This window comes from Elephas maximus, chromosome 17, assembly GCF_024166365.1.
Source record: "Elephas maximus indicus isolate mEleMax1 chromosome 17, mEleMax1 primary haplotype, whole genome shotgun sequence".
NCBI classification, from domain to species: Eukaryota; Metazoa; Chordata; class Mammalia; order Proboscidea; family Elephantidae; genus Elephas; species Elephas maximus.
Genome location: NC_064835.1, coordinates 84,186,163 through 84,211,723, shown reverse-complemented (window position 1 = coordinate 84,211,723; position 25,561 = coordinate 84,186,163). Strand labels below are relative to the sequence as shown.

The window sequence follows — 25,561 nt, the reverse complement described above, 5'->3', positions numbered from 1 at the left end:
TCGACAGCACCTAACAACAATCACAGGTACAAGAAAGGATAATACCAATTTCAAGGTAAGTCTTAGGGCTTCAATAGTTGTTTTCCACCAGTTTGAGAGGAAAAAGTGAGTGGCGTCTGGAAAAAGCCCTCTGAAAGAAAGGCAAACCGTTCAAAATGGACCTGTCTGGAACTGATGGATAAGCATCACTGACTGAACTCTTTTTCCCTGGCAGGACCAATGTGGGGAATGGAGGCTTGGACTTGAGAAGTTCTTTTCCAGGAACTGACCCCTCCTGACAACATGTCCAGAGTATATGAAACGAAGTCGCACCATCGTCGCTTCTAGGGAGCATTCTGGCTGTAAACCTACGAGAGCTTCTCTTCTCTATGAGATGGCAAATCTCGAAATAAGACACAGGCAGAAAACACGAAGGCCTCTCCAAGTTTGGGCTCAAGTGTATATTACTTGTTAGAATGGATCAAAAAGAGCCAGGCTGGGCATAGCCAATCTTGCCTAGACAACAGGCTGCTTGTCTGAGGCTCGGTTATTTGTTTCCCAGATTTCCTGCTTCTCTGCCCCTCCGTGCCAGATGCTAGTCATCAGATTTCCAGGTTGCTCACGTCCCCAGCGGCTTCACTGAGGTGTGTGGGGCTCCAAGCTTGTAGTTTTTGTTTCTTCCTTGAGCAGCAGGCTCTGCAGTTAATGGAGAACACGTTAGCAGCTGCCTTATCCAATACGTACCTCTGAAAGACAGCCCGTCACTGACAGGAGAGCTTGACAAGGCCGAGGACATTGACTTTTTAAGGTAAGCATGTGGTGGCTTTGACAAGAGTCTGTTTTGAGAGGTTAACATTGTGCCAAAGAAAGAGACACAATTTATGTTAAAGGCGCGTCTTCACTCAGGCCCACTAGCTTGGAGACTCGAATGCAACCAGAGGCCAACTGAGCTTGGCTTGGTCAAAAGCCTTTTGAAACACCCTCTCCTCTCAACGTGAGCTGCGTCCCAGCAACCTGAAAGGGCCTGCTTCTAGAGCTTCTCCCGGTGGCAGGTGTGTTCTGAAAAGATGTCTCAGAGAATTGCAAAAGATTACTGCGACTTTGAGTCGTGTTGGGGAAAATTACGTGGGCCCATGACTCCGATATATCAATTACATGTAATAACATCAATACCAGACTTAAAATGCGGTTTCAATTCTCTTCCAGTAGCAACAATAGCAATGACTCATCCTATATGCCTTGAATAAAAGTTATATTTCAGAAAAGTTGTATATTTTAAAACCACAGAATTGAGGGTCTGGTTTTTCCTTCAGTCACCTAAAAAGTACTACAGCACTATCATAGAATAATAAGCTTGCATTTCAGAGAGCTAACATAATACTGCAGAGAGTCGGTGTTGGGGGAATGCGTGAGACGGAACCACTCTTTCTGGTTTGTTCTTCCCTTAGAGCTGCTGCCCTTAGGCGATGGAGACTGCTTCTTTTTGGAGTTTAAAGAACTAACATGTTTCATCCAGAATTCTTATGGCTATTTGGAGATTTTACTCTAGGATCTCCATCTCTTTTTCTTGCCTCATTTTCCCCAGTGAAAAGTGTATTTCTGTAATTCAAGATCTAGCCACGGGAGAAGGAAGACTTTCAGATAGACCTTATTGTGCTGGTAATCAGGCTGTGTGCTGGTGTTATGGATTGAATTGTGTACCCCCCAAAATATGTGCTGTGAATCTTGACCTCTCTGCCTGTGGCTATAATCCCATTTGGGAATGGGTTGTCTTTGTTATGTTAATGAGGCAGGATTAGCGTAGGGTGTATCTTGAGTCAATCTGTTTTGAGATATAAAAGAAATTAAACGAGCAGAGCAGAGATTGGGTAAGATATATGCCAAGATACATGGAGGTCTCCAAAGAACCAGGAAACAGAAGCTGAAGAGACAAGGACCTTCCTCCAGAGCTGACAGAGAGAGAAAGCCTTCCCCTAGAGCCAGCACCCTGAATTCGGACTTCAAGCCTTCTAAACTGTGAGGAAATAAATTTCTGTTTATTAAAGCCACCCCCTTGTGGCGTTTCTGTGATAGCAGCACTAGATGACTAAGATGGCTGGCAAACATATGATGCTCCTTTGAGTTCCCAAATTTAGTTCAATTAAAAAATAAAACTAACCTCAAAAACACTCACAGCGTACTTAAGGTATGCTTCCTAAGTGAGCTGAACATTAAAAAAAAATGGTTTTTTTAAACGAGGAAAATAAGTCCTAAGTCGTTAGCTGTTATTTCTCCAGGGATCACTTGGTTTTGGAAGAAACGGCTGTTCATCTTCACAGGGTGACTACAGCTAAGAAACCACGCATCAGAATGCACCTGGGCAAAGCCAGCCCCGTCAGTGGTTTTTTCTTTCTTTCTTTCATTAAAGATAATAAAAATACAAAAAAATGCACATACGTGCTCAGCTAAATGAATTTTCACAAATTGAACACATCTGTTTAACCAGCACCCAGATTTAAAAACAGGACATAATTAGCATCGCAGAAGCCCCTCCTTCTCCTCTTCAGTCCCTACCTACCCCCAGGATAAAACCAAAACCAAACTAGTTGTCCTGGAGTTGACTGCAGCTCATGGTGAGTCCACGTATGTCAGAGTAGAGCTGGCCCTTATGGGGTTTTCAATGCCTGAGACCTTTTGGAAGTAGATTGATTGTACTTCCCAGGCACCTCTGGGTAGATCCCCAACCTTTCGGGGTGGCAACTGAGCCCTAAACCGTTTGCACCACCCAAGGCCAACCCCCAGGATAATCAGAATCCTAGTATCCTGGTTCTAACCCCAGCGATTGGTTTGGCCAGCCTTTGTACTTTATATAAATGGAAGAACACAGTATGCCCTCGTTTGTGTCTGGCTTCTTTCAGGCGATGTTATGACTGTGAGGCTTATTCCTGTTTCCACACATAGTCACAGCGTTCGTGCTCATTGCTGGCTGGTGTTCCCTCGTGTGAATATACCACAATTTATTTACCCGTCTTACTGGTTGATGGACATTTGGTTGGTTTCCAGCTTGGGGGTGGTATAAAGAGCCAGCTGCATGAGTTTTTACAGTTTTTATGGAGGGCTGGTGCCCAGGATTCTTTCTCATTTTCATGAATGCTCTGTGAAGCCGGATTTGGAACAGTGCCGGCCAGCTCTTTAGGTCCTGACAGCATTGTCAGTCTTGTCCTTTCTGTTGGCAGATGCAGACCTTCGAAGGGAAGGGTCACAGCTCCCCACCTGTGAAAACCGACTCTTGTTTCCAAGAAAAAAAGTTTAAAAAAACCAGCAACCGAGAACAGAAGTAAGTATTGTTTGCATTATCACAGAGGTTTGAGCAGCTGGCCACAGGGAATTTGGATCTGAGATGATAAGGTAACTCAGCAAAGCAGGATACAGCCTAACAGCGCTTGAACAAGGACTAGGGCATGCCCGGGGAAGCAGAAGACAGTAGGAGCTGAGAGGTAAACTGTTGCCAAGAAAACTTAACTGAACCATCTCACCCTACCGGGTCGCGAGTTTAAACAAGGGGAAAGAGCTGAGTCTTCATGTAACAAACTAAGCAGCGTAACTCTTCCCTGAGGACGCTGGGTTCACACCTCAGTCCTGGACTGCCTTGGGGATGCTACCCAAGCTTCCCGTAAGGTTCTGTTTCTCATCTGTAAAATGTGGTCTATACATACAATGGAATATTCTTCTGTCATAAAGAGCAATGAGTTCTGACACATGCCACAACATGGATGAACCTTGAAAACATGCTGAGCGAAATAAGTCAACCATGAAAGGACAAATATTGTACATGACCTCACTAATGTGAAGTATCTAAGCCAAAACAAAAACCAAACCTGTTGCTGTTGAGTTGATTTCGACTCACAGGGACCCTATAGGACAGAGTAGAACTGCCTCATCAGATTTCCAAGGAGTGTGTGGTAGATTCGAACTGCTGACCTTTTGTTAGCAGCCAAGCTCTTAACCACTGCACCACCAGGGCTCCGTAAAGCATATGGGATAAGTAAATACACTGAGATCAGAGTTTAACAGTGGTTACCAGGGGTGGGAAGGAACCCTGGTGGCTCAATGGTTAAGAGCTCTGCTGCTGATCAAAAGATCAGCAGTTTGAACCCACCAGCCTCTCTGTGGGAGAAAAGACCTGGCGATCTGCTCCTGTAAAGATTACACCCTTGGAAGCCCTATGGGGCAGTTCTACTCTGTCACACAGGGTTGCCGTGAATCAGAATCGGCTGAACGACACACCACAACAACCAGGAGTAGGAGGGAGGAGGAACAGGGAAGTTATCATTTAGGAACCATTGAGCTCTTGTCTAAAGGGATGGAAAATTTGGCAAAGAACGTTGGTGATGGCTGTACAACACGACTGATGTAATTAATTGATGTCACTAAACTGCATATGTGAAAAATGTTGAATTGGCCAATGTGGTGTTATCTATATATATATTTACAACAATTAAAAGAGGGAAGGGAGCTCGATAACCTCATCCTTGTAGGCCCTGAGAGCCAATAAGACATCATGGCTGAAAATACTCTGAACACTTAATAGATGCTGGCCAAAGTTACTTTCCCTCTCTGCCCATAAACACCATGGTTCATACCAAGAAACACATAATACAGAGCTGAGAGCGCATATGCTGAAATGAACTGGGATACGGCGAATTGGGGAAAAGTAAAACAGAGCAACAGCTTGTTTCTTTTGCAAATCCTTAAGAATAAGCGAGGCAGCCGTTGGTGCCAGTGTGGAACAGAAGAGCAAGCTGGGAGGCGTGCAGGGTGCTCTGAAGAGAGTAAATAAAAGCTGAGGGTCAGAGTCAAGGACAGGACGCTGGCTGAGCACCAGGCTGTTTGCATTTTCATTTTACTTGGCTTTACCCTATGCATGCCAGACTCAGGGTATCAAAAGAGTATTTGCATTTTGGAATATTCTTGTTTTTCTAGACAAACCCATCTTCTTGGGCACTCCACCACATGGCTGGGTTGTCAGAGTCAGGTCTGAGGTCTCGGGATTTAAGGCAGGATTCACGGCAGCCCCTTCCCAGGACTTTTACTCTGGTAGACCCTGAGTTTGTGGTTCCTAAGACAGTCTTTGATTTCTACCGCGAGTGGGAATGACAAGTTTAGATCTGAGGGCAAAAGACAGTATTATCTTTGGAAGTAAATAACAGGTGCAATAATCCCGCTTTGAGTCCCTGGTGATTGAATCATCTCTGCCGCTGGCCTCGGCTGTGTTTGAAGGTGGCCTCGGAGAGCCCTGGTGGCAGGGCCTTGTCCCCAACACTGCTAGAGGCTTCAGGAAATGGGGGAAGAGACAGTGTCCTGGAGTCAGCATGAAGAAAAAAATCTCTCAAGCTTCTCTGGTTCTCCCTCTTGGAGCGAGCCTGAGGCTCCTTTGCCTGTTGGAACTCCAGCCTAGGTAACAACGACATCAAAATTGCTGTCGAGTCGATTCTCACTCAGAGCGACACTACAGGTCAGAGTAGAAGTGCCCCGAAGGTTTCCAAGGAGCACCTGGTAGATTTGAACTGCTGACCTTTTGGTTAGCAGCCATAGCTCTTAACCACTAGGCCACCAGGGCTCCAGTAATACCAATGCTCCATACTTATTCATGTAAGTAGTGGTTTCTGGTCCTCAAAGCAATGCTACTGATTTTATCCAACATGAAAAACAGAAGGCAAATAGCATTAAATCCATTTTATAAATAAACTCAAGCAAACTCTGAGATCGTTGGCCAGTGTATAAAGACCAGGTCTCCTGGATGTGCTCACCAGACCACACCTTCCAGAATTACATCTGGAAGCCTCTGACACAGGCAGGCGTGGACGCCTTCCAGGTTCTGAATTAGCCAGACCCTAGATTTAGGAGTGCAGAGAGCGGTGACCTTTGCTCCCTCACAGCCACAGGTATGGCGAAGTTTAGCTTGTTACTTTAAGAATGCTAGGGGGACAGACTCGAGAGAGACTTAGGAGGTAGGACAGGATTTGGTGATAAACTGCTTGGGGAGGAGGAATGTCAAGATGCTGGCAGGTTTCTGGTCTGTGGATCCGTGCAGATGGTGTGCAAACACTGAGCCAGGCAGCAGAGGAGTAACTAGGGTACAGGTATGGCAGGTATTGCACCTGCCCTGTGCACGTGGCGCCACTGAGCACCTTCTATTAACCAGTACGGACAGCGGCGTATCTGTGGAAAATGGGGCCTATGGCAAGCACTGACATTGCGCCCCGTGCAGCCATCTGACACCCCTCTTTTAGATAACTTTACCAAAATATCAGCTCAAAATTACGAGTCAAGCGTGTTAATCTTTTAATTAACATAACACCGTGCTTGAGAAGGAAACTCTGGTGGTGTAGTGGTTAAGAGCTACGTCTGCTAACCAAAAAGTCAGCAGTTCAGATCCACCAGGCCCTTCTTGGAAACTCTATGGGGCAGTTCTACTCTGTCCTATAGGGTTGCTAGGAGTCGGAATCGACTTGATGGCAACGGGTTTGGTTTGCTTTTTTGGTACTTGAGGACATAGGGCTGTACTGGGTTAATACAATCTGCTCAGTGGTGCCACATGCCCACAGCTGGTACAATACCCTAGATGGGCCACTGCCAGGTGGCCCTGGAAGGTCTGCTGTGACTATAGAGAATTACAAACTGGATTTCAGGAGTCAAGCATTCATTTATTTAGCTAACAAACATTATTTGAGTGTCCATTGTGAATCAGGAAACCCTGGTGGTACAGTAGTTAAGTGCTACAGCTTCTAACCAAAATGTTGGTAGTTTGAATCCACCAGGTGCTCCTTGGAAACTCTATGGGGCAGTTCTACTCTGTCCTATTGGGTCGTTATGAGTCAGAATCGACTTGACGGCAACGGGTTTGGTTTTTTTGGTTTATTGTGAATCAAGCACTCTATCAAATGCAGAATCACTTGGGGCCGGAAGAATTGATATGAATAATCAAGTTCCTCTGAGAGCTGACCAATGGCCTCTGTATGCAGCATAAATGCCTCTGGTAGGCTATTGGCTCCACCGGTTGACTCTGTTTGATTTGGCTTTTTATCCCCAGCAATTCATCTACCACTTGGCACATTTTCGTGTTCACAGTAGATGCATTTTGAATGAAGAAAGGAAGGGATGATCTTTTAAGAACACAAATCATGTCACTTTTCTGCTTAAAAGTCACCAATAGCTTCCCACTGCATTTAGAATAAAATTCAGCGTCCTCCCTAAAGCCGCCAAATCCAAACAAGGGCTGCATCTGTGGACCTCCCAACCTCCGCTACACTCTCCCCTACTTGTCTTCAGCCTTGTAATCATCTCCAACCCTTGAGCCCTTCAGGCTTGTTCCCTTGCAAACTGGCTGAATTAGAAGCAGGTCTGGAACACTCTTCTATCCTTCCTAGAGCTGGCTGCTTCTTATCTCAAGTATCTCCTCAGAGAGGCCTTCCCTGACCTCCCCCTCCTCACTCTCTAGCCTATTACTATGTTGTATTTTCTTCATTGCACCTAACACCATGTGAAATTACCTATTTGTCAGTGTGTTTACTAACCATTTCCTCAACTATCTTTTTTGTTGAATATATGAACGTGGGTAGATAAGTTAGAAGGCAATGACTGAGCAATAGAAGAGGCCTAGAGCCATTATGGAGGGCACAAAGAGACACGAGCAGATCTGAGAGATGTTTAGGAGCTGGAGCTGACGGGTTTGGGGGTAAACTGGTTAGGGAACAGGAAAGTGAAGATACCTCTAGGTTTCTGGTCTGTATGGATGGTTGTGCTAACTACTGGGTTGGGCTGCCCTAGAAGAGGGCCAGATGTGAAGATAGAAGACATTATTTGGGCTTTTCATTTATTGAGTTAAAGTTCCTCTGAGGCTTCCAAGAGGACCTGGCAAGTGAACAGTTGGATACCAGAGTCTGAAGCTTAGCAGAGAGGTTTGAGCTGGAGACATAATTGTGTGTGTGTGTGTGTGTGTGTGTTTTGGGGGGGGGGGCGGTTAGGTGAAAGTTACAGCGCAAATTAGTTTCTCATTCAAAAATGTATACACAAGTTGTACTGTGACATGTGTTGTAATCCCCATAATGCATCAGCTCTCTCCCCCTTTCCCTTTTCACGCTGGGGTTCTCCGTGTCCATTTGCCCAGTTTTCCTGTCCCTTCCTGCCTTCTCATCTTTGCTTTTGGACAGGGGTTGCCCATTTGGTCTTGTATACTTGATCAAACTAAGAAGCATGTTCCTCATGTGTGTTATTGCTTATTTTATAGGCCTGTCTAATCTTTGGCTGAAAGGTGGACTTCGGGAGTGGTGGATATATAATTTTGTGGGTCATCTGTGCATAGCTGGCAATGGACGGTGGGAATGGGTGAAATAAGCTAGTGGGAATAAAAGAGGGAAAGAGGAGAGGGCCTTGATCAACCCTTGAGAAGCTCTACAATTGAACAGCCTGGTAGAGGGGGGTGAGCTCAAAAGGAATCAAAGGGTTGGAGAAATAAAACTAAGGAGGAAGAATTTGTCAGGAGATGTTTGTGGACTTCCTTGTTCCCAAGTGAAGCTATTTGAGAGGGTCTCCTCCAGCCCTGACACCTAAATCCATTGCCACTGAGTTGATTCCAACTCATAGTGACCCTATAGAACAGAGTAGAACTGCCCCATAGGGTTTTCAAGGAGTGGCTGGTGGATTCAAACTGCTGACCTTTTGGTTAGCAGCTGAGCTCTTAACCACTGTGCCACTGGGACTCCCTGTGACACCTGTTGTTGTTGTTAGGTGCCATCGAGTTGGTTCTGACTCATAGTGACCCTATGCACAACAGAACAAAACACTGCCCAGCCCTGCTCTATCCCCACAATTGTTGCTATGCTGGAACCCACTGTTGCAGCCACCATGTCAATCCATCTCATTGAGGGTTTTCCTCTTTTTTGCTGACCCTCTACTTTACCAAGCATGATGTCCTTCTCTAGGAACTGAGCCCTCCTGACAACATGTCCAAAGTATGTGAGGTGTAGTCTCGCCATCCTTGCTTCTAAGGAGCATTCTGGTTGTACCTCTTCCAAGACAGATTTGTTCCTTCTTTTGGCAATCCATGGTATAGTCAATATTCTTCACCAACAGCACAATTCAAAAGCTTCAATTCTTCTTTGGTCTTCCTTATTCATTGTTCAGCTTTTGCATGCCTATGAGGTGACTGAAAACACCCTGGCTTGGGTCAGGGCTATCTCAAGGAACATCTTTGCTTTTCAACATTATAAAGAGATCTTTTGCAGCTGATTTGCCCAAAGCAATGCATCTTTTGATTTCTTGACTGTTTATTGTGGATCCAAGTAAAATGAAATACTTGACAACCTCATTCTCTTCTCCATTTATCATGATGTTGCTCATTGGTTCAGTTGTGAGGATTTTTGTTTTCTTTATGCTGAGGTGTAATCCATACTGAAGGCTGTGGTCTTTGATCTTCATCAGTAAGTGCTTCAAGTCCTCTTCACCTTCAGCAAGCAAGGTTGTGTCATCTGCATAACGTAGGTTGTTAATGAGTCTTCCTCCAATCCTGATGCCCCGTTCTTCTTCATATAGTTCAGCTTCTCACATTATTTGCTCAGTATCCCCTTGTTCTGTCTGAACAACTGCCTCTTGATCTATGTAAAGGTTCCTCATGAGCACAATTAAGTGTTCTGGAATTCCCATTCTTTGCAATGTTATCCATAATTTGTTATGATCCACACAGTCGAATGCCTTTGCATAGTCAATAAAACACAGGTGAACATCTTTCTGGTATTCTCTGCTTTCAGCCAGAATCCATCTGACATCAGCAATGATATTCCTGGTTCCACATCCTCTTCTAAATTGAATTTGAATTTCTGGCAGTTCCCTATCAGTATACTGTTGCAGCTGCTTTTGAACAATCTTCAGCAAAATTTTGCTTGCATGTGATATTGATGATATTGTTTGATAACTTCCACATTCGGTTTAATCACCTTTCTTGGAAACAGGCATAATTATGGATCTCTTCTGGTCACTTAGCCAGGTAGCTGTCTTCCAATATCTTGGCATAGATGAGCGAGCACTTCTAGCCCTGCATCCCTTTGTTGAAACATCTCAATTGGTGTCCCATCAATTCCCAGAGCCTTCTTTTTTGCCAATGCCTTCAGCGCAACTTGGACTTCTTCCTTTAGTACCATCAGTTCCTAATCATATGTTAACTCCTGAAATGGTTGAACATCGACCAATTCTTTTTGGTATAGTGACTCTAAGACAGGGAACAGAGGGGACCCCAAATCTGCAAACAAAGTAATAGGAAATGGGCCAGGGCGCAGAAACAAAGCCATTCCCCAGAACAAGGGGACCAGGTACAAGAAAATAGCCCACAAACTTCTTTGAAGTTCTTTCAGAAGCAGCTGGATGAAACCAGCCCCAGAGACAAGCGCAGAACATCTACCTGTGACCACTGCGTCACCTTCCACCAGGGGCAGAGAGGGGGGCTGCAGCAGCAGCCGGGAAATCGGACTCAGGGAATGAGAGATGGCGCAGGCACGCGACACCCCATAATAAGTCCTGCTACGAATCCCAGTGCCCTCTGGGACAGGAGCCATCTTAGAAATCTGCTGCGTGGACACCATAGTTAACAAATCCGTGCCTGTGCCTTTGAATAAACATGAGTCTTTTTCCGCCCAAGAACTTTTAAAAACCCAGGCAAGTATTTTGTTCTGTGAGATGGGGGTATGTGTTGCTTAGGCCCTCCTCATCTCCATTTGCAAGCTCTTTAATAAAACTTCACTCGGGTGGAAAACTATACGCCTTACCTGCTCATTTTTGACCAGTGAGAGGCAAGAATCTTATTCCAGTAACACAGTCAGATCCCATAATATCTTGAGCCAATTCCTTAAAAGCTCGCTCCCACTCTCTCTCTGTATATATACAGAGAGAGTTCTGTTTCTCTATAGAGCCCTGTCATATGTGTATATATAGAGAGGGAGTTGTTTCTCCGGAGAACCCCGTTATATGTATATACATAACATAGAGAGAGAGAGAAACAGAGAGTTCTCTTTCTCTAGAGAACCCTGTTTGTTATATGTATACATATAAAGAGAGTTCTGTTTCTCTAGAGAACCCTGACAAAGACAGTGACAATGGAAGCAGCCACATCTATAAGCCAGCCATCCCCAGGAACTAGGAGAGAGGCCCACAGAAGGAATTGACAAGACCAAGACCCTGATGTGGACTTTAAGCTTCCAGGACTGTGATAAAATACATTTCTGTTCTTTCAAGGCATCTAATTTGTGGTATTTTATTATGGCAGCACTAGGTAACTAAGACCTTAAAAGGACCCTATCATTAATTTCCCCCATTCTACAAAGAAGAAAACTAAGGTACACAGAATCTCTAAGTCATACAGACAGCAACTAGAGGTATCCAGATGCAAACCCAGGTAGCTTGGATCCTGAGTCCATGGTCTTTATCCCCACAGTGAGCTGACCCCTCCCCTGTCCCCCCCCTCCCCATTTTTGCAGGGTACTCTTTTTCTTTGAGAGTGCTCATGCAGTAGTAATTAGCAATTGCCAGGCTTCAACCTTAGTCATGAAAATGTTAGCTTTGAATGCAAAAGCAGGGTATGGGCCAGTATCTCCTTCTTAAGCATTTGGTTAAGATAGGTAAGCAATCTTGATTCTTTGTTTCTTCTTCTCTATCTTCCTTAAGAATCGCTTTATCACAGTCTGGGTGAGTTCCTGAACTCTGTAGGCTTGAGGCCAGCATCCCTGCATGGAGGACACTGGGCCTTTCAGGCCTTCTCCCTCCCCCCAGCAGTGGCAGGAATACTGGAGTCATTCAGGGTGAAACCTGCCGATCGGCCAGCCTGCCACAGTGGTGGCAGACCATGGTGTGGGGCATCTCTCCATACGTCAGCCGGCCTTCTGGAGGGCAGTCTAATTCAGGCCTCTTTCAGTTATGACCTGAATAAGAAGACAAGCGAAATTACAGAGTATTAGGTGATTTTCTCCCACCTCCAAAGTTTCTCTTCTTAATCAGCTGCCCACAGCATCTCTGCAAACCTCGCTTCCTCTTTTGTAGCGGTGATAACCAACGCGGCTTTCCCCAACATCCGTCACATTCCCCTCGAAAGTTGACACAAGTTTCTTCAATAGTTTGAAAATCTGCATTTTAAGTGAAAAAAGAAATTGAAATGCAACCAATGTTGCCTCTCACAAGAGAAACAGGACTTTCTCTCTGGCTTTATAAAATCCCAGAGTGGCTAATCTTGGAGTATATTTTAGCCAATTTATGTCCAAATAACACCATACAATTTTGTGAAAAGCTGTGTGTTTACTGTCATAAATACGTTGAAAATATCGAATTGCTATCGTGCAGGCTCTTCAAATAGCAAATCAGAACTTCCTTCACTTCAGAAATGACACACTTTGGGGTAGAACTTCCTATTTTCCAAACCACATGAACTCCCCACCCATTCCCCTTCCAACAATTCGGGCATCTGATTACATAGTACCCCCGCCCCCCACCGCCCCTTCCGTCGCCACCACCGCGAGTGACATTTTACAGCAAGCTTATCAAGCTCTGGAAACTCAGAGGAATCCAGTCACCCTGAGTGAGATTCACTTTTGTTGTTTTTCTCCATGTTTAAGGTCATACACTCAGTATTTTCCCAACTCAGTTCACTGCAATCAGGATCTGTCAGGTGATTGTCCCATCACAGGAACCCAGAGGGAAACAGGTTTATTGATGTGAGTATTATGTAGATTTTGTACACGGCAGTTTAAAAAGAGGGGACACTTGTTGCTCCGTGGTACGATTCATGCTTCCCATGGGGGAGACCAGCATTCAATTCCCTGTGAATACGCCTCATACGCAGCCATCATCCGTCTGTCAGCAGAGGCTTGCACATTGCTGTGATGCTGAGCAAATCTCAGCAGAGCTTCTAGACTGAAATGGACTAGGAAGAAAGGCCTGGCAATCTACTTTCGAAAATCAGCCAGTGAAAACCGCATGGATCACAACAGTCTAATTCACAGCCAATCATGGGGCTGGCACCAGGACAGGGCAGCCTTCCACTCCATCGTGCACGGGGTTACCGTGAGTCAGGGCCAACTCAGCAGCAGCTAACAACAAGTTTAAAATGAGAGCAACTTTGATTCTGGAGCTCGGCTCTTCGTAGGAAGCTGACCTTTCGGTGGGCTGACTAATCTTAGCACCTGTGGCGGTCACTGCCCACGGTCATTCTCCACAACAAGTGGTGAGCAAACTTCCCCGGGTGACGACTGGCTCCCTCGCGTGTCCTCAGCCTGGGTCTGTGTTCACGACGGTGATTCTCAGTTACAAGTCTTCTCCTGTGGCGTCAGTCTGCGGTGCTGTGGAAGCAGAAGGACCGGGGTTCAAATTCTTGCACTACAGTCAGAAATCTGACCCAGGGACTTTTTCAGCAGACACTTCCTCGTCTTCTTCTTCACCCTTGACAACCAATCTGTCACCAAGTCCTGCCAGCTGTGCCTCTTAAATACCACTCGGCTCCACCTGCTTCTCTCATTCCTGCTGCCCCACCCCTGGTTCAGCCTCCCTCACCCTTAGCCTCCTACCCGACCTCCCTGCCTCCATATATGGGGAGAATTCATATTAAAAACCAAACCAGTTGCCTTCAAGTTGACTCCAACTCATGGCCACCCAATGTGTGTCAGAGTCAAACTGTGCCCCATGTTTTCAACGGCTGATTTTTCAGAAGTAGAACACCAGGCCTTTCTTCTGAGGTGCCTCTGGGTGGACTGCAACCTCCAGCCTTTTAGTTAGCAGCTGAGCACATTAACGGTTTGCACCATCCCAGGATGTCCGATCCATATTAGGAGTCTTTTAAGACTGCAAATGTGACTACAGCACCCTCCTACTTAAAACCCCAATGCTGTTCACTGCCTGAGGTTAGAACCTGGGCACTCTTTTTTACTCTTCAGCCCTCCTCTGTGACCTGGTACTGCCTGCCCTGCCAGGACCGTTCCCCATACTCCCAAACTCTTCTGTCACCACCAGTCATCTCACACAGTGTGTGACTGGCACAAGCACGCACGCTGTGTTAGCTCACTTTGCCATCCTTGGCTTTCAGCATTCCTTCTGTGGGACCTCCCTGCTCTTCTTCCAAGTCCTGATGCTCCCCAGCACAGAGTGTGTGGCCGCTAGAAACCTGGAGGCCATGCTTGCCCCATATCTCCCTTCCCCCTCATTCACACACCCAGGGGCCCCAAGCGCCTGTCTCTGAGGTCTCTAAATACCCTGCACTTGCTGTGATTTTCTTCTGATTCTACCTCCTCTTCCAGGCCCAGCTGCTGGTGTGACATTCATCTCCTTATCTCCAGCCCAGCACAGCGTCTGTCACGAAGTAGCCATTCTATGTATGTTAGCGAGTGGTCAGGCTGGGGCTCAAGGCAGTTCCTAGGACGCCGGACTTCTGTCTGTACCCTCCAGAGAATCCCATCTAGGTTGCCATAAATATTTGATTCAAATTTCATTTTTAGAACTATGTTAAATTATTTTGAATACTGTAGCACAGTAGACACAAATTTATTATTTATAAACACATGACACACTGCAGACCAACAGATTAAGTGTGTCGTAAAGGTAAACCTGAATAAATCTTCTCCTATCATTTGCTGGTTTTTTAAAATAACTAGCCCAAGATTGCAGGGCTGGTTATTTTAAAAACGGTTACAATTTACCGCCATTAATCTGTGTGAATTCAGGATTTACAATTACACTGTGACCAAAGCAAGCCCCAGAAATAAACTGGACACCAGGGCTGGTATCAGATTGAAATGGTTTCCCATAATCCCAACTGCTATTTTTCCCATTTATTAAACAGCCTGTAATTCTTATTGGACGGGGCAACATTTTGTTCTGTTACAGATAAAGTCTCTATGAGTCATAGCAGACTTGACGACACCTAACAACAATTCTTACTGATCAGCTTCATAACGTGTGAGTATAATAAGTTTGACATTGTAATAGAAATATATACTAATAATACACATCGTTAACCACTTGATATTTTAGGTATTTCTGTAAGATGTTGTTTAAAAATGGGGTTAGCTATTTCTTTAAAAACTTGAACTAGCCAACAGGAAGAAGGCCAGTTGCCCAGAGATTTATCACCCACCCCACAAGAAGCCTGGGAAAGTAATGGAAGGTTACAAGGAGTTGGGAAGAACCGTTCAGGGCTCTACTGAGACGGGCAAGAAGGAGAAGCAGCTCTGAGTCCCTTCTGCACATCCAGGATCCCTAATCCCAGAAGGCAGTAGGTGTGTCTCAATGCCTACTTGAAAACGGCTGGTCTCTGCTTCGGTGTTGGGGAAACCCTTGAGGAACAGAAGCTCACGTCCCTGTGTGTCGGAAGCTGGAGGACAGTCCCTGTCTCTCTGTATTCTACAGTTTTGAAGGGAGAGAGATCAGAGGAAACCCAGGCTTTAGGCTCTTTATAAAACCAGATGGAGCCAAACAAGGAGGGTGCAGGCCGGCAGCTGGGCTCCTCTCTCCAGAATTGGTGAGCAAAGGAGTGGGTAGCACAAAGACCCCCTTTCTTCTCTTTCCTCCAGATATTCTGTCAAGTAAGTGATGTGGTTTGACTGTCCACCTGGGCTTTCGTCCCCTTCTCGCTGGTCCCCCCACTGAGTCTCCTACTCTTTCAGTTAACAAGTTTATTTGTTTGTTTGTTTGTTTATATTGTGCTTTGGGTGAAAGTTTACAGAGCAAATTAGTTTCTCATTAAACAATTAAAACACGAATTGTCTCGTGACATTGGTTGCCAACCGCGCAATGTGTCAACACTCTCCACTTCTCCACCCCAGGGTTCCCTGTTTCCATTGGTCCAATTTTCCTGTCCCTTCCTGCCTTCTTGTCTTTGCTTTTGGGCTGGTGTGCCCATGAGTCTCGTATACGTGATCGAACTAGGAAGCACGTCACTCACGCGTGTTACTGTTGGCCCTATAAGAGAACTATAGGCCTGTCTAATCTTTGGCTGAAGGATGAACCTCAGGAGTGACTTGTTACTGAGTTAAAAGGGTGCCCGGGGGTCAGTTAACAAATTTAGATTGGGCACCAGGCGCTGTGCTAGGCTCCCTTTCTGGGACTTTCTCTAGCCAGGCTTACTGACACTTTCTGGGATCCCCCACTCTAAAAATATCCTTCCCTTAATTCTGTTTTTCCCTCAATCTACAGCGCTGTCTTGTCCTTTCACACAGAAACTTCTCAAAAATAAGGATTTACGGTCCCAGGCCATCACATTACATTCTGTCCCTGATTTAACTACGCCTAGGTTTCCCTTGCTACAGGAATGACACCATTCTCACAAAGGTTACCAGCGACTTCCTGATTTTAAAGATCCAGCAGCCTTTTGTAAGTCGGTGTCCTCACAGATCTCTCTTAGAGCAACTGACCCTGGGAACCACCCTCTCTTCCCTGAAATGCTCTTCAGCTTTTGTCACCTGTCTCCTGCCTCTCCTCCCACCTCTCTGACCACTTCTATCCTGTCTCCAAGGACTTTTTTTTGCCACTTTCTGCTCTTCTACAGGAAGAAGGTTTTCCAGACTCGACCCTTGGCCTTTTTACACTTCTCCCCTACACCTACTTATAAAGCTTCAGATTTTATTATTGGGTAAATGATGTTGTTAATTTCATTTTTTAATTTACAAAAGCAATCCAGTCCAGTTGCTTGGGAGTCAATCCCAACTCGTGATGACCCCATGTGTGTCAGCATGGAACTGTGTTCCACATGGTTTTCAATGGCTGATTTTTCAGAAGTAGATTGCCAGGTCTTTCCTCCGAGGCCCCTCTTCATGTATGAAGAAAAGGTTCGTAAGACATGATTCCCCCCCCAAAAAAGAGTTCTTTTCTGAGTTCTAAGACCAAATTCCCCATATTTTTTCAAGCATCTCCCCATGGTGGCTGCCATATCACACACCATGTGTCCACACCACAGACACCACCCTACTTCTTATCTCCTCACCTCATCACCTAAATTCCCACGGTCCTTTCAGTGACTTCCCTCCTCTGCCCCACTCCGCATCCACACAGTCTGTCAGTCCTATATGTCCCCCTCTCAGGACTGGCTACATAATATGGGGGGCCCACTTCAAAATGTGTGAGGCTCCTTCTTCAAAATGATTAGGAATTTCAAGACAGTGACAGCAGAGACTTAAACCCAGCATGGGGCCCTTCTGAGCATGGGTCCCCATGTCTGCCCTTGAAGCCGGCCGTGTCCCCCCTGTATGATCCCTCCTGCATAATGCCTTCTTGCCATTCCCACAGAGGCTCAAGTCACAGCTGCCTAGATTTCTCCGATGGCCTGCTGTGACCCCATACCCCATCTCACCTTTCCCATCCACCCCTTGTGCTTGGAAACTCCCACCTAGGGACTTGTGTAACCTGTCACCCTCTGCTCAGAGCCTTCAGCAGTTCCTCATCACTTACCAAACTGGGCACTGAAACTTCAGGCCAGCCTTCGAGGCACTGATTTCCTGACTTGACTCCTACTCGTTCCTCAGCCCCTACATAAAACTTGAAGCCAGCGTTCTCACAGCTTTTCGTTGTCTGTACCCCGACGGCTAGAACTCCAGGCCTTTGCTCAGGCCGGTTCATCTCTCTGAAACCTTACCCCACACCACTGGTGTCTTTGGAACCTCTCCAAACATCATGGCCTACGTCTTCCAAGAAGTGTTCCCATGGCCTACCCCTAACCTGGGTGTGATCTCTTCTTCCAGGTCAGCCCCACACGTTCCCTGACCACACTGAGCACTTACTCTGTGCCGGTCACCACGCTAAGGGATTTATATGCTTTTATCTTTTAAACCTTTTAACATGCCCACAAGGCAGGTTTTATTACTACCCCCTTTGAAGCTTGAAGGGCTGGGTGACTGAAAGGCCACTTGTTTCGGCAAATGGTGGGCCAGGATTCAAACCCAACGGACTACTCCAGAGTCTGTACCTGTATTGTGCCTTGTTTGGCTGAAACTGGTGTGTTTTTCCAATACCCATTTGAGACAATAAGTCCTTTGAAGAATAGATCCTTTTTTTGAAGAAACAGGTCTTTTTTCATCTTCATTTTCCTTGTGGCACTTTCCGTCGCCACAGTCAGCCCTTATTGTTTGGCCATGGAGCGTTAGGTCTATGAAACACTGAGTTAGCTCAGGAAGATGCAAGGCCAGATATTTACCTTGTTTCTGAAAACTCAACCAATTAAGGATTAGTTGGAGTAACAACAGCTCCCTTCAATTGACCATGAATTGGTAGATTCGACTCTGTATTGGTCTGCCTCCCTTTCAGCTGAGAGCAGACCCTAGGGGACCCTGAGGAAGAAGGCAGTCCAGCCCCCACACCTACCCTCTTGTATTGTTTTGGGTTAACCCTTTGGTAACCCAATTATTTTCTGCTTTGAATTTTTTGTTGATACCACGTGTTCTCATTAATGGAAGCATTCCGAATCATTGAGTGTGTCTGAATTTTTGGTAGGTAGTATGGATTTTTTTTTCTTGCCCCCTCCAACTAGCCTACTTAAGTATTTAGTGGTACATTGAAGTACCACTAGTTATACCCCAGAGGCCCCACTGGGTCTGTTGGTATACATGTGTAACAAATAAAAATTTTCAAAAATTCTATTTTTCCTACCCAAAATTCAGACGCCTCATACAACTCCCTGTAAGAAGAGTAATTCACGGCACACACCCGTTTCTTTGGTTTCAGCGGTCAGAAAGGCCCCTGCCTTGTGGCAGCGTGCAGTCAGTGGTACAGCAGCTTCCCACTAAACCCCAGAGGCTGAAAAAGTTCATGGCTGCTATATGTACCACTGGAACCCTGGTGGCCCAGTGGTTAAGAGCTACATCTGCTAACCAAAAGTTCAGCAGTTTGAATCTACCAGCTGCTCCTTGGAAACCCTATGGGGCAGTTCTACTCTGTCCTATAGGGTTGCTCTGAGTCTGAATTGACTGGACAGCCATGGGTATATGCACAGCCAGGCACAGGTTAACCTCTATCTTCATCTCAAGCTCCTCCCCCAGGCTAGGCTATCAGAAGGGTAAGGAAGCAAGCCAGATTTCTTAGTCCTCCAATACTTCTTCTTTCCTCCATGTCACAGGGGAAACCAGCTTCTTCCAGAACTGCTGTAGGGCCCAAAGGGAAATGGTTCACGGCTCTCTTCCCTCCTTCTGACTCCCTTCCTTGGTTAGATGGAGTGAAAACTGAGGGAGGCTCCAGAGAAAGGGGTCCAGGGTAGACAGAAAATTAGAGAGTGCAGCCATTTAATACTGTTTTGTAAAATTAATTTTTATGATATGGAAAATGTTCATCATATACTATTGAGTGGGGAGAAAAGCAGATTTCAAAGCAGTAGGTATAACAGGATCCCACTCTTACATTTTATATTTAAGCAAATGTGTGTGTTACACTTTAACGGTAGAAATTTCAGAAAACGTGCATTGTAAAAAGGAAGGCCATACAGCCCATACTTTTCCAAAGAGATTTCCCACAATGTTTTTAGGGGTTGCATCTGGGTGGTGGATTTTGGATGAAATTGCCTTCCCTTTTTAAAAACATATTTTAAAAAGTATGTATTTTTTATAGTTGAGGTGTATTACTTCAGGATGTGTGTGTGTGTGTGTGTGTTACATTACGGTGTATGACTTTGGGGTGTGTGTATGTTACATTGAGGTGTATAACTTTGGGATGTGTGTGTGTGTTACATTGAGGTGTATTACTTTGGGATGTGTGTGTTACACTGAGATGGACGCAGTCTTGCGGTCTGGGAGGCAATTCTGCAGGTGGTATGCGAGCCTCAGCCCTCTGGCACCTGTCTCCCCCTCATCCCACATAAATCCGACCTCGGCTGCTGTCTGGGGTAACAGGGGGAACAAGATACCACCACCAGAGACCCTGCACCCTGCAGGCATGTAAGCACCTTTGGCCAGGCGGGAACTGCGTCAGGAGTGTACCACTTCCCCTTGGGTTGGGAATTCCAGAGCTAGAGTGGTGCTATGATTTGACTAAGAGGGTGTGACCAACCCAGGGGAAAACTGGGAATTGATCCCCTGACTCACCGTCCTGTGTTCTCACCACAAAGCTCCACTTCCTCTAGTTACTTACCGCTGGCATTTCAAACCTGGGCTCAGCTCAGTGCTCGCTGGTGGTTCCCTTTACGGCGCTATGTGAAGTAAGGACAGGGGATGATGGCTCTTAGCTACCGCCCCTTCTCTCTGCCCCTCCTACCCTCTACTTCGAAAGCCTATCCTTTGCCCTTCTTCCCAGCCCACTGCAATTAGCCAAGCATAAGCTGGCACATGGTCAGCGTTCTAGGCGTGTGAGTGACCAGGACTTCACGTGCCCTTTCCTCCTCTCTGATTTCACGTTGTCCTTCACATCTCTGTCTAGACAGAAATTCCTTAAGAACTCCCCATTCCCTTAGCCATACCGGAAATCCAACCTCAGGGAACGGAAAGGGTATCAGTGAAAGGGGAGTCCCTGGGTGCTGCAAATGGTTAATATGCTGGCTGCTAACCAAAAGGTCAGAGGTTCAAGTTCACCCAGAGGCACCTTGGAAGAAAGGCTTGGTGATCAGCTTCTAAAAAACCAGTCATTGAAAACCCTGTAGAGCACAGTTCTTCTCTGACACACCCGGGGTCGCCAGAAGTCGCAGTCAACTCGATAGCAAACGGTGGGGGTGATGGATCAGTAAAAAGAATACCACATTCCTGAACCTCAACACCCCCCAGCTGCAGATAATAGGAACGGGTCAGAAAAAAGCATGAACACAACGAAAACAAGTCAGGAGGGAAAAAATATACATTTTCTGAATAGCCAGACACTGTCCTATTTGTTCTCAACTGCATTATCAGAAAGTGAGAATTTCTAGGTTTATGTTCTGACCATTCACCTGACCTGGAAAGCACTCCCTCCCTCTTCCTCTGGCCTGTCCTCTTCCACAAAGTCTTTCTAGCTCATTTCTGCCCAGAAAATTGCTTGTGACAAGACTTGTATTACGATTTCACGGTTCATCTGTTTGTATCTTCTTGCCTCCCCCAGGTACAATGCTCTTTGAGGACTGGGACCATATTCCTAGAAGTAGCAAAATGTATTGGGCTTGGGACTGAGATGTGGGTGAAATGCCTGGCTCAACGTTATCAGACCATGGGTAAATTGCCTTAACCACCATGAGGCTTGGTTATCTTATCTGTCAGTTAGCCTACAATAATCCCTACCTCATAGGATTGGGGAAGATTAAATGAGATAATACAGTGACATCTGCGAGAGCTAGGACTCTACTTATTTTTTCCGGTCTCAGAAGTTTTCCGCCTTCAACAGTGAGCAGTCTTACCAGTTATCTATCGCTCTATTTGTGGATGAAGGAATGCTAGTGGCACAGTGGTTAAGCACTCGGCTGCTAACTGAAAGGTCAGTGGCTTGAACCCACCAGCCTGCTCTCCAGGAGAAAGATGTGGCAGTCTGCTTTCATGAAGAGTTACAGCCTTGGAAAACCTACGGAGGGCTTCTACTCTGTCCTATAGGGTCGCTGTGAGTTAGAATCAACTCTACAGCAATAGGTATGGTTTGGGTTTTTATTAGTGGAAAATATTTGCGTTTTCCTTCTCTGACAGGTTTCTGCCTTACAGGAGTTCCAGCTCTCGCAGGTTTACTGTATATGTAAAGGCTCTGGTAATTGAGTTATTCCCCAGCCTTTACATCTTCCCATCCTTCACAATACCTAGGGCAGGGCCTTTGCTGTAGATCTTCAACAATGTTTTTGATTGGCCAATTGGCAGATGGCGGGTGACACTCCATTCCTCCCTGAGTTTTATCTGCATATCTCAGAGAGTTGACCCTTATGGGATGTGTTATGGGTGGACTTGGATGTGTATCCTAATAGCCACAAGACATTAGAGATAAATATGACTGATCTTTACTTAATGATCCATCCACAAAGCAGTCTAAATATGTCTGGTTCCATACGTTTCCTACATTCCGTGAAAAGTATCTTTTATTTGTTCTAATCTTCTCTCTCATTAAGGCTTGTAGAGGGTCCGGTCACTTGAATTAGTATAATATACATTTCTTTCATTGAAAGAATTACTTTTAATAAAATGTAATTGAATAGAAGTTAAATTGAGTTTAAGTAAAAAGTCCGTGCTAACAAGTCCTAATGGAATAAGACTTGTATTGTATGAGCAATTAGCAATCTCTTCCACAAAAGTGACTTAGGAAAATGCGATCTATCCAATAAAAAATAGGTGTATGGATCAGAGATCTGGCCAGAAATGGAGGGTGTACTCAAAAAAAGGGGTCATTGAAAAGAGTTTGTTAAAGGGTACAAAGGGGTTAAGAGAGACCAACGAGGGATGGTGAAGTACCCCAAGTCCGCAATAGTGGGCACTTTAGCTCCTCTAGACCTGAAGGGGCAAAGGGGAGGAATAGTTACAGAAACCCGGTGAGAGCTATAACTGTCAGAGAAGGAGCCCCTGACAGGAGCTGTGACCTTCATTAGAGAAATGCAGATGTGGGGAGGGGCAGGTGGAATCCATACCTCCACTCTCCTCTGCGTTTGTCTTCCAGTATCCTGGGGTGATTCCCACTGGCCGATTCCAACCAAAAGTTGAAAGACAAGGCGGTGGGTTGGTATCCACTGAGGTTAGTTGTCTGGTCACAGAGCTGGTGGGGAAGGATGGAGAGTGGATCTGAAGGGCAAATAGAGAATATCCAACCCGACAGGAAAGGAGAAAAAGAAACCATGAGAAATTATAGAAAATAAGAATAACAACACAAAAACAGATACTAGATATAAGTCCAAATATTTCTGTAATCACACACACACACAAAAAAAGTAAGTAGATTAAACAGATTCCCAGATTGGAAAAATAAAAAGACAAACTACCACATTGTATATTTAAAAGAGACATACCTCAAGCACAATCACTTTGATAGGTTAAAAATAAAGATACCAAAAAGGTGGGGCGGGGGGAGAGGGGGAACACCAGGTAACTTCTAACCAAAGGAAACCTTATTTGGCGATATTGATATCAAACATAGTAGAATTTAAGGTGCCATTTTTAATGGAAATGAAGAAAGCAATACATCAAGGAGATGTAAAATCTTTAAATCCTAGCTATTTAATGTCATAACATAACAGTATACAAAGCTCAAAGCGGTGGGGTTACGTGGAGAAGTAGACGAATCTACCGTCTTAGTGAGAGGTCTTAGAACACCTCTCTCAGAAACTAACAGATAAAGCAGACCAAAAATTATAGACAATTAAGGCACACAAAATTTGCACAAAACATTTTAAACGGACTAACTCTAGTAGATAACATATAGACTCTTGCATCATCCAATAGATAACACATTTTTTTTAAGCACGGGTGGAACATTTTCATAACTTGATCATACTAGGCCACAAAGGAAGTCTCAACAAATTCCAAAGAATCAATATTACAAAGACTGTGATCTCTGAAAACAATGAATATTAGTATTTATTAAAAATCACTAATAAAAAGATAGTCCCACGTGTTAGCACATATCATTAACATCACATGCAAGTACAATTTTGCTGAAGATCATTCAAAAGCAGTTGTGGCAGTACATTGACAGGGAACTGCCAGAAATTCAAGCCGGATTCAGAAGAGGACGTGGAACCAGGGATCTCATTGCTGATGTCAGGTGGATACCGGTTGAAAACAGAGACTACCAGAAAGAAGTTTACCTGTGTTTTATTGACTATACAAAGGCATTTGACTGTGTGGGTCATAATGAATTATGGGTAACATTGCGAAGAATGGGAATTCCAGAACATTTAATTGTGCTCACGAGGAAACTGTATATAGATCAAGAGGCAGTTGTTGGAAAAGAACAAGGGGATACTGAGTGGTTTAAAGTCAGGAAAGGTGTATATCGGGATTGTATCCTTTCACCATACCATTCAATCTGTATGCTGAGCGAATAATCTGAGAAGCTGGACAATTTGAAGAAGAACAGGGCATCAGGATTGGAGGAAGACTCATTAAGAACCTGCGTTATGCAGATGACACAACCTTGGTTGCTGAAAGAGGACTTGAAGCACTTATTGATGAAGGTCAAAGACCCCAGCCTTCAGTATGGATTACACCTCAACATAAAGAAAACAAAAATCCTCACAACTGGACCAATAAGCAATGTCATGGTAAAGAGAGAAAAGATTGAAGTTGTCAAGGATTTCATTTTACCTGGATCCACAATCAACACCCATGGAAGCAGCAGTCAAGAAATCAAAAGACGCGTTGCACTGGGCAAATCTGCTGCAAAAGACCTCTTGAAAGTGTTAAAAATCAAAGATATCACTTCAGGGACTATGGTGTGCCTGACTCAAGCCATGGTATTTTCAATCACCTCATATGCATGTGAGAGCTGGGAAAACCAAAGGAGAATTGATGCCTTTGAGTTACAGTGTTGGTGAAGCATATTGAATAAACCATGGACTGCCAAAAGAAAGAACAAATCTGTCTTGGAAGAAATTCAGGCAGAATGCTCCTTAGAAGCAAGAATGGCGAAACTTCCCCTCACATACTTTGAACATGTTATCAGAAGGGACCAGTCCCTGAAGAAGATCATCATGCTTGGTAAAGTGGAGGATCAGAGAAGGAGAAGAAGAGCCCCAAGGAGATGGATTGACACTGTGGCTGCAACAATGGGCTCGAGCATAACAGCGACCAAGAGGATGGCTCAGGACCTGACAGTGTTCAGTTCTGTTGTACGTAGGGTGGCTATGAGTTGAAACTGACTCGATGGCACCTAACAACAACAATAAAAAGATAACCAAACCATGTCCTCCATATATTTTGAAACCAATGGCATACTTCTAAAAAATTCATAGTTTAAAAAATAAATTAAAAGGGAAACTTAAAATATTTAAAACTAGTAGCTATGAAAATTGAACTCAGCTCTTTAGAACACAGCATGAAAGTACTTACAGGGAAATTTAGAGCTTTAAATATACATGTTAGAAAAAAAGAAAAACCATAAAGAATTTAATTTATGAAGCTAGAAAATATTTGTCCCTGTGTGTGTGTGTGTGTGTGTGTGTGTGTGTGTGTGTGCTTTAGGTGAAAGTTTACAGAGCAAATTAGTTTCCCATTTGATAGTTTGTACATAAAGTGTTTCATGACCTTGGTTTCATTCCCCACAATGTGTCAGCACTGTCCCCATTTCCGTCCTGGGTTCCCCATTTTCTTCCGTTCTGATTTTCTACCCCTTCTTGCCTTCTCATCTTTGCTTTTGGGCAGATATTGCCCTTTTGATCTTGTATAGTTGATTGTTCTAAGGAGCATGTTTCTCTTGGGTGTTAGTGTTTATCTCATGTGCCTGTCTGTTGTTTAGCTGGGAGGAGGTCTCCAGAAAAGATATCTGTGAAGGAGTGTTATATTTCAATAGAATGGTGTATTTTTTACATCCAATGTGTAGCAAACTTACAAGATGCTCTTCTGAGTTTTGTAATTGTTTTGCTTACTCAGTACTTGGCATAGATTAAAAAAAAAAAAAAGACCCTTGCTCTCGAGTTGATTCCGACTCATAGTGACCCTATAGGACA

General features: G+C 44.8%; 1 long non-coding RNA gene across 1 annotated transcript in view; it reads right to left on the bottom strand.

Annotated features, from left to right (window-relative positions):
• Positions 1-11,477: 11,477 nt before the first annotated feature.
• The window catches only part of LOC126060186 (uncharacterized), a 62,017-nt gene continuing 47,933 nt past the window's right edge, over positions 11,478-25,561 (bottom strand). Inside the window, exons 3-5 of the long non-coding RNA XR_007513564.1 lie at positions 22,529-22,679; positions 12,027-12,128; positions 11,478-11,927 (exon numbers count right to left, since the gene is read on the bottom strand). This is a non-coding gene — a long non-coding RNA (uncharacterized LOC126060186). The remainder of the gene's footprint in view (positions 11,928-12,026; positions 12,129-22,528; positions 22,680-25,561) is intronic.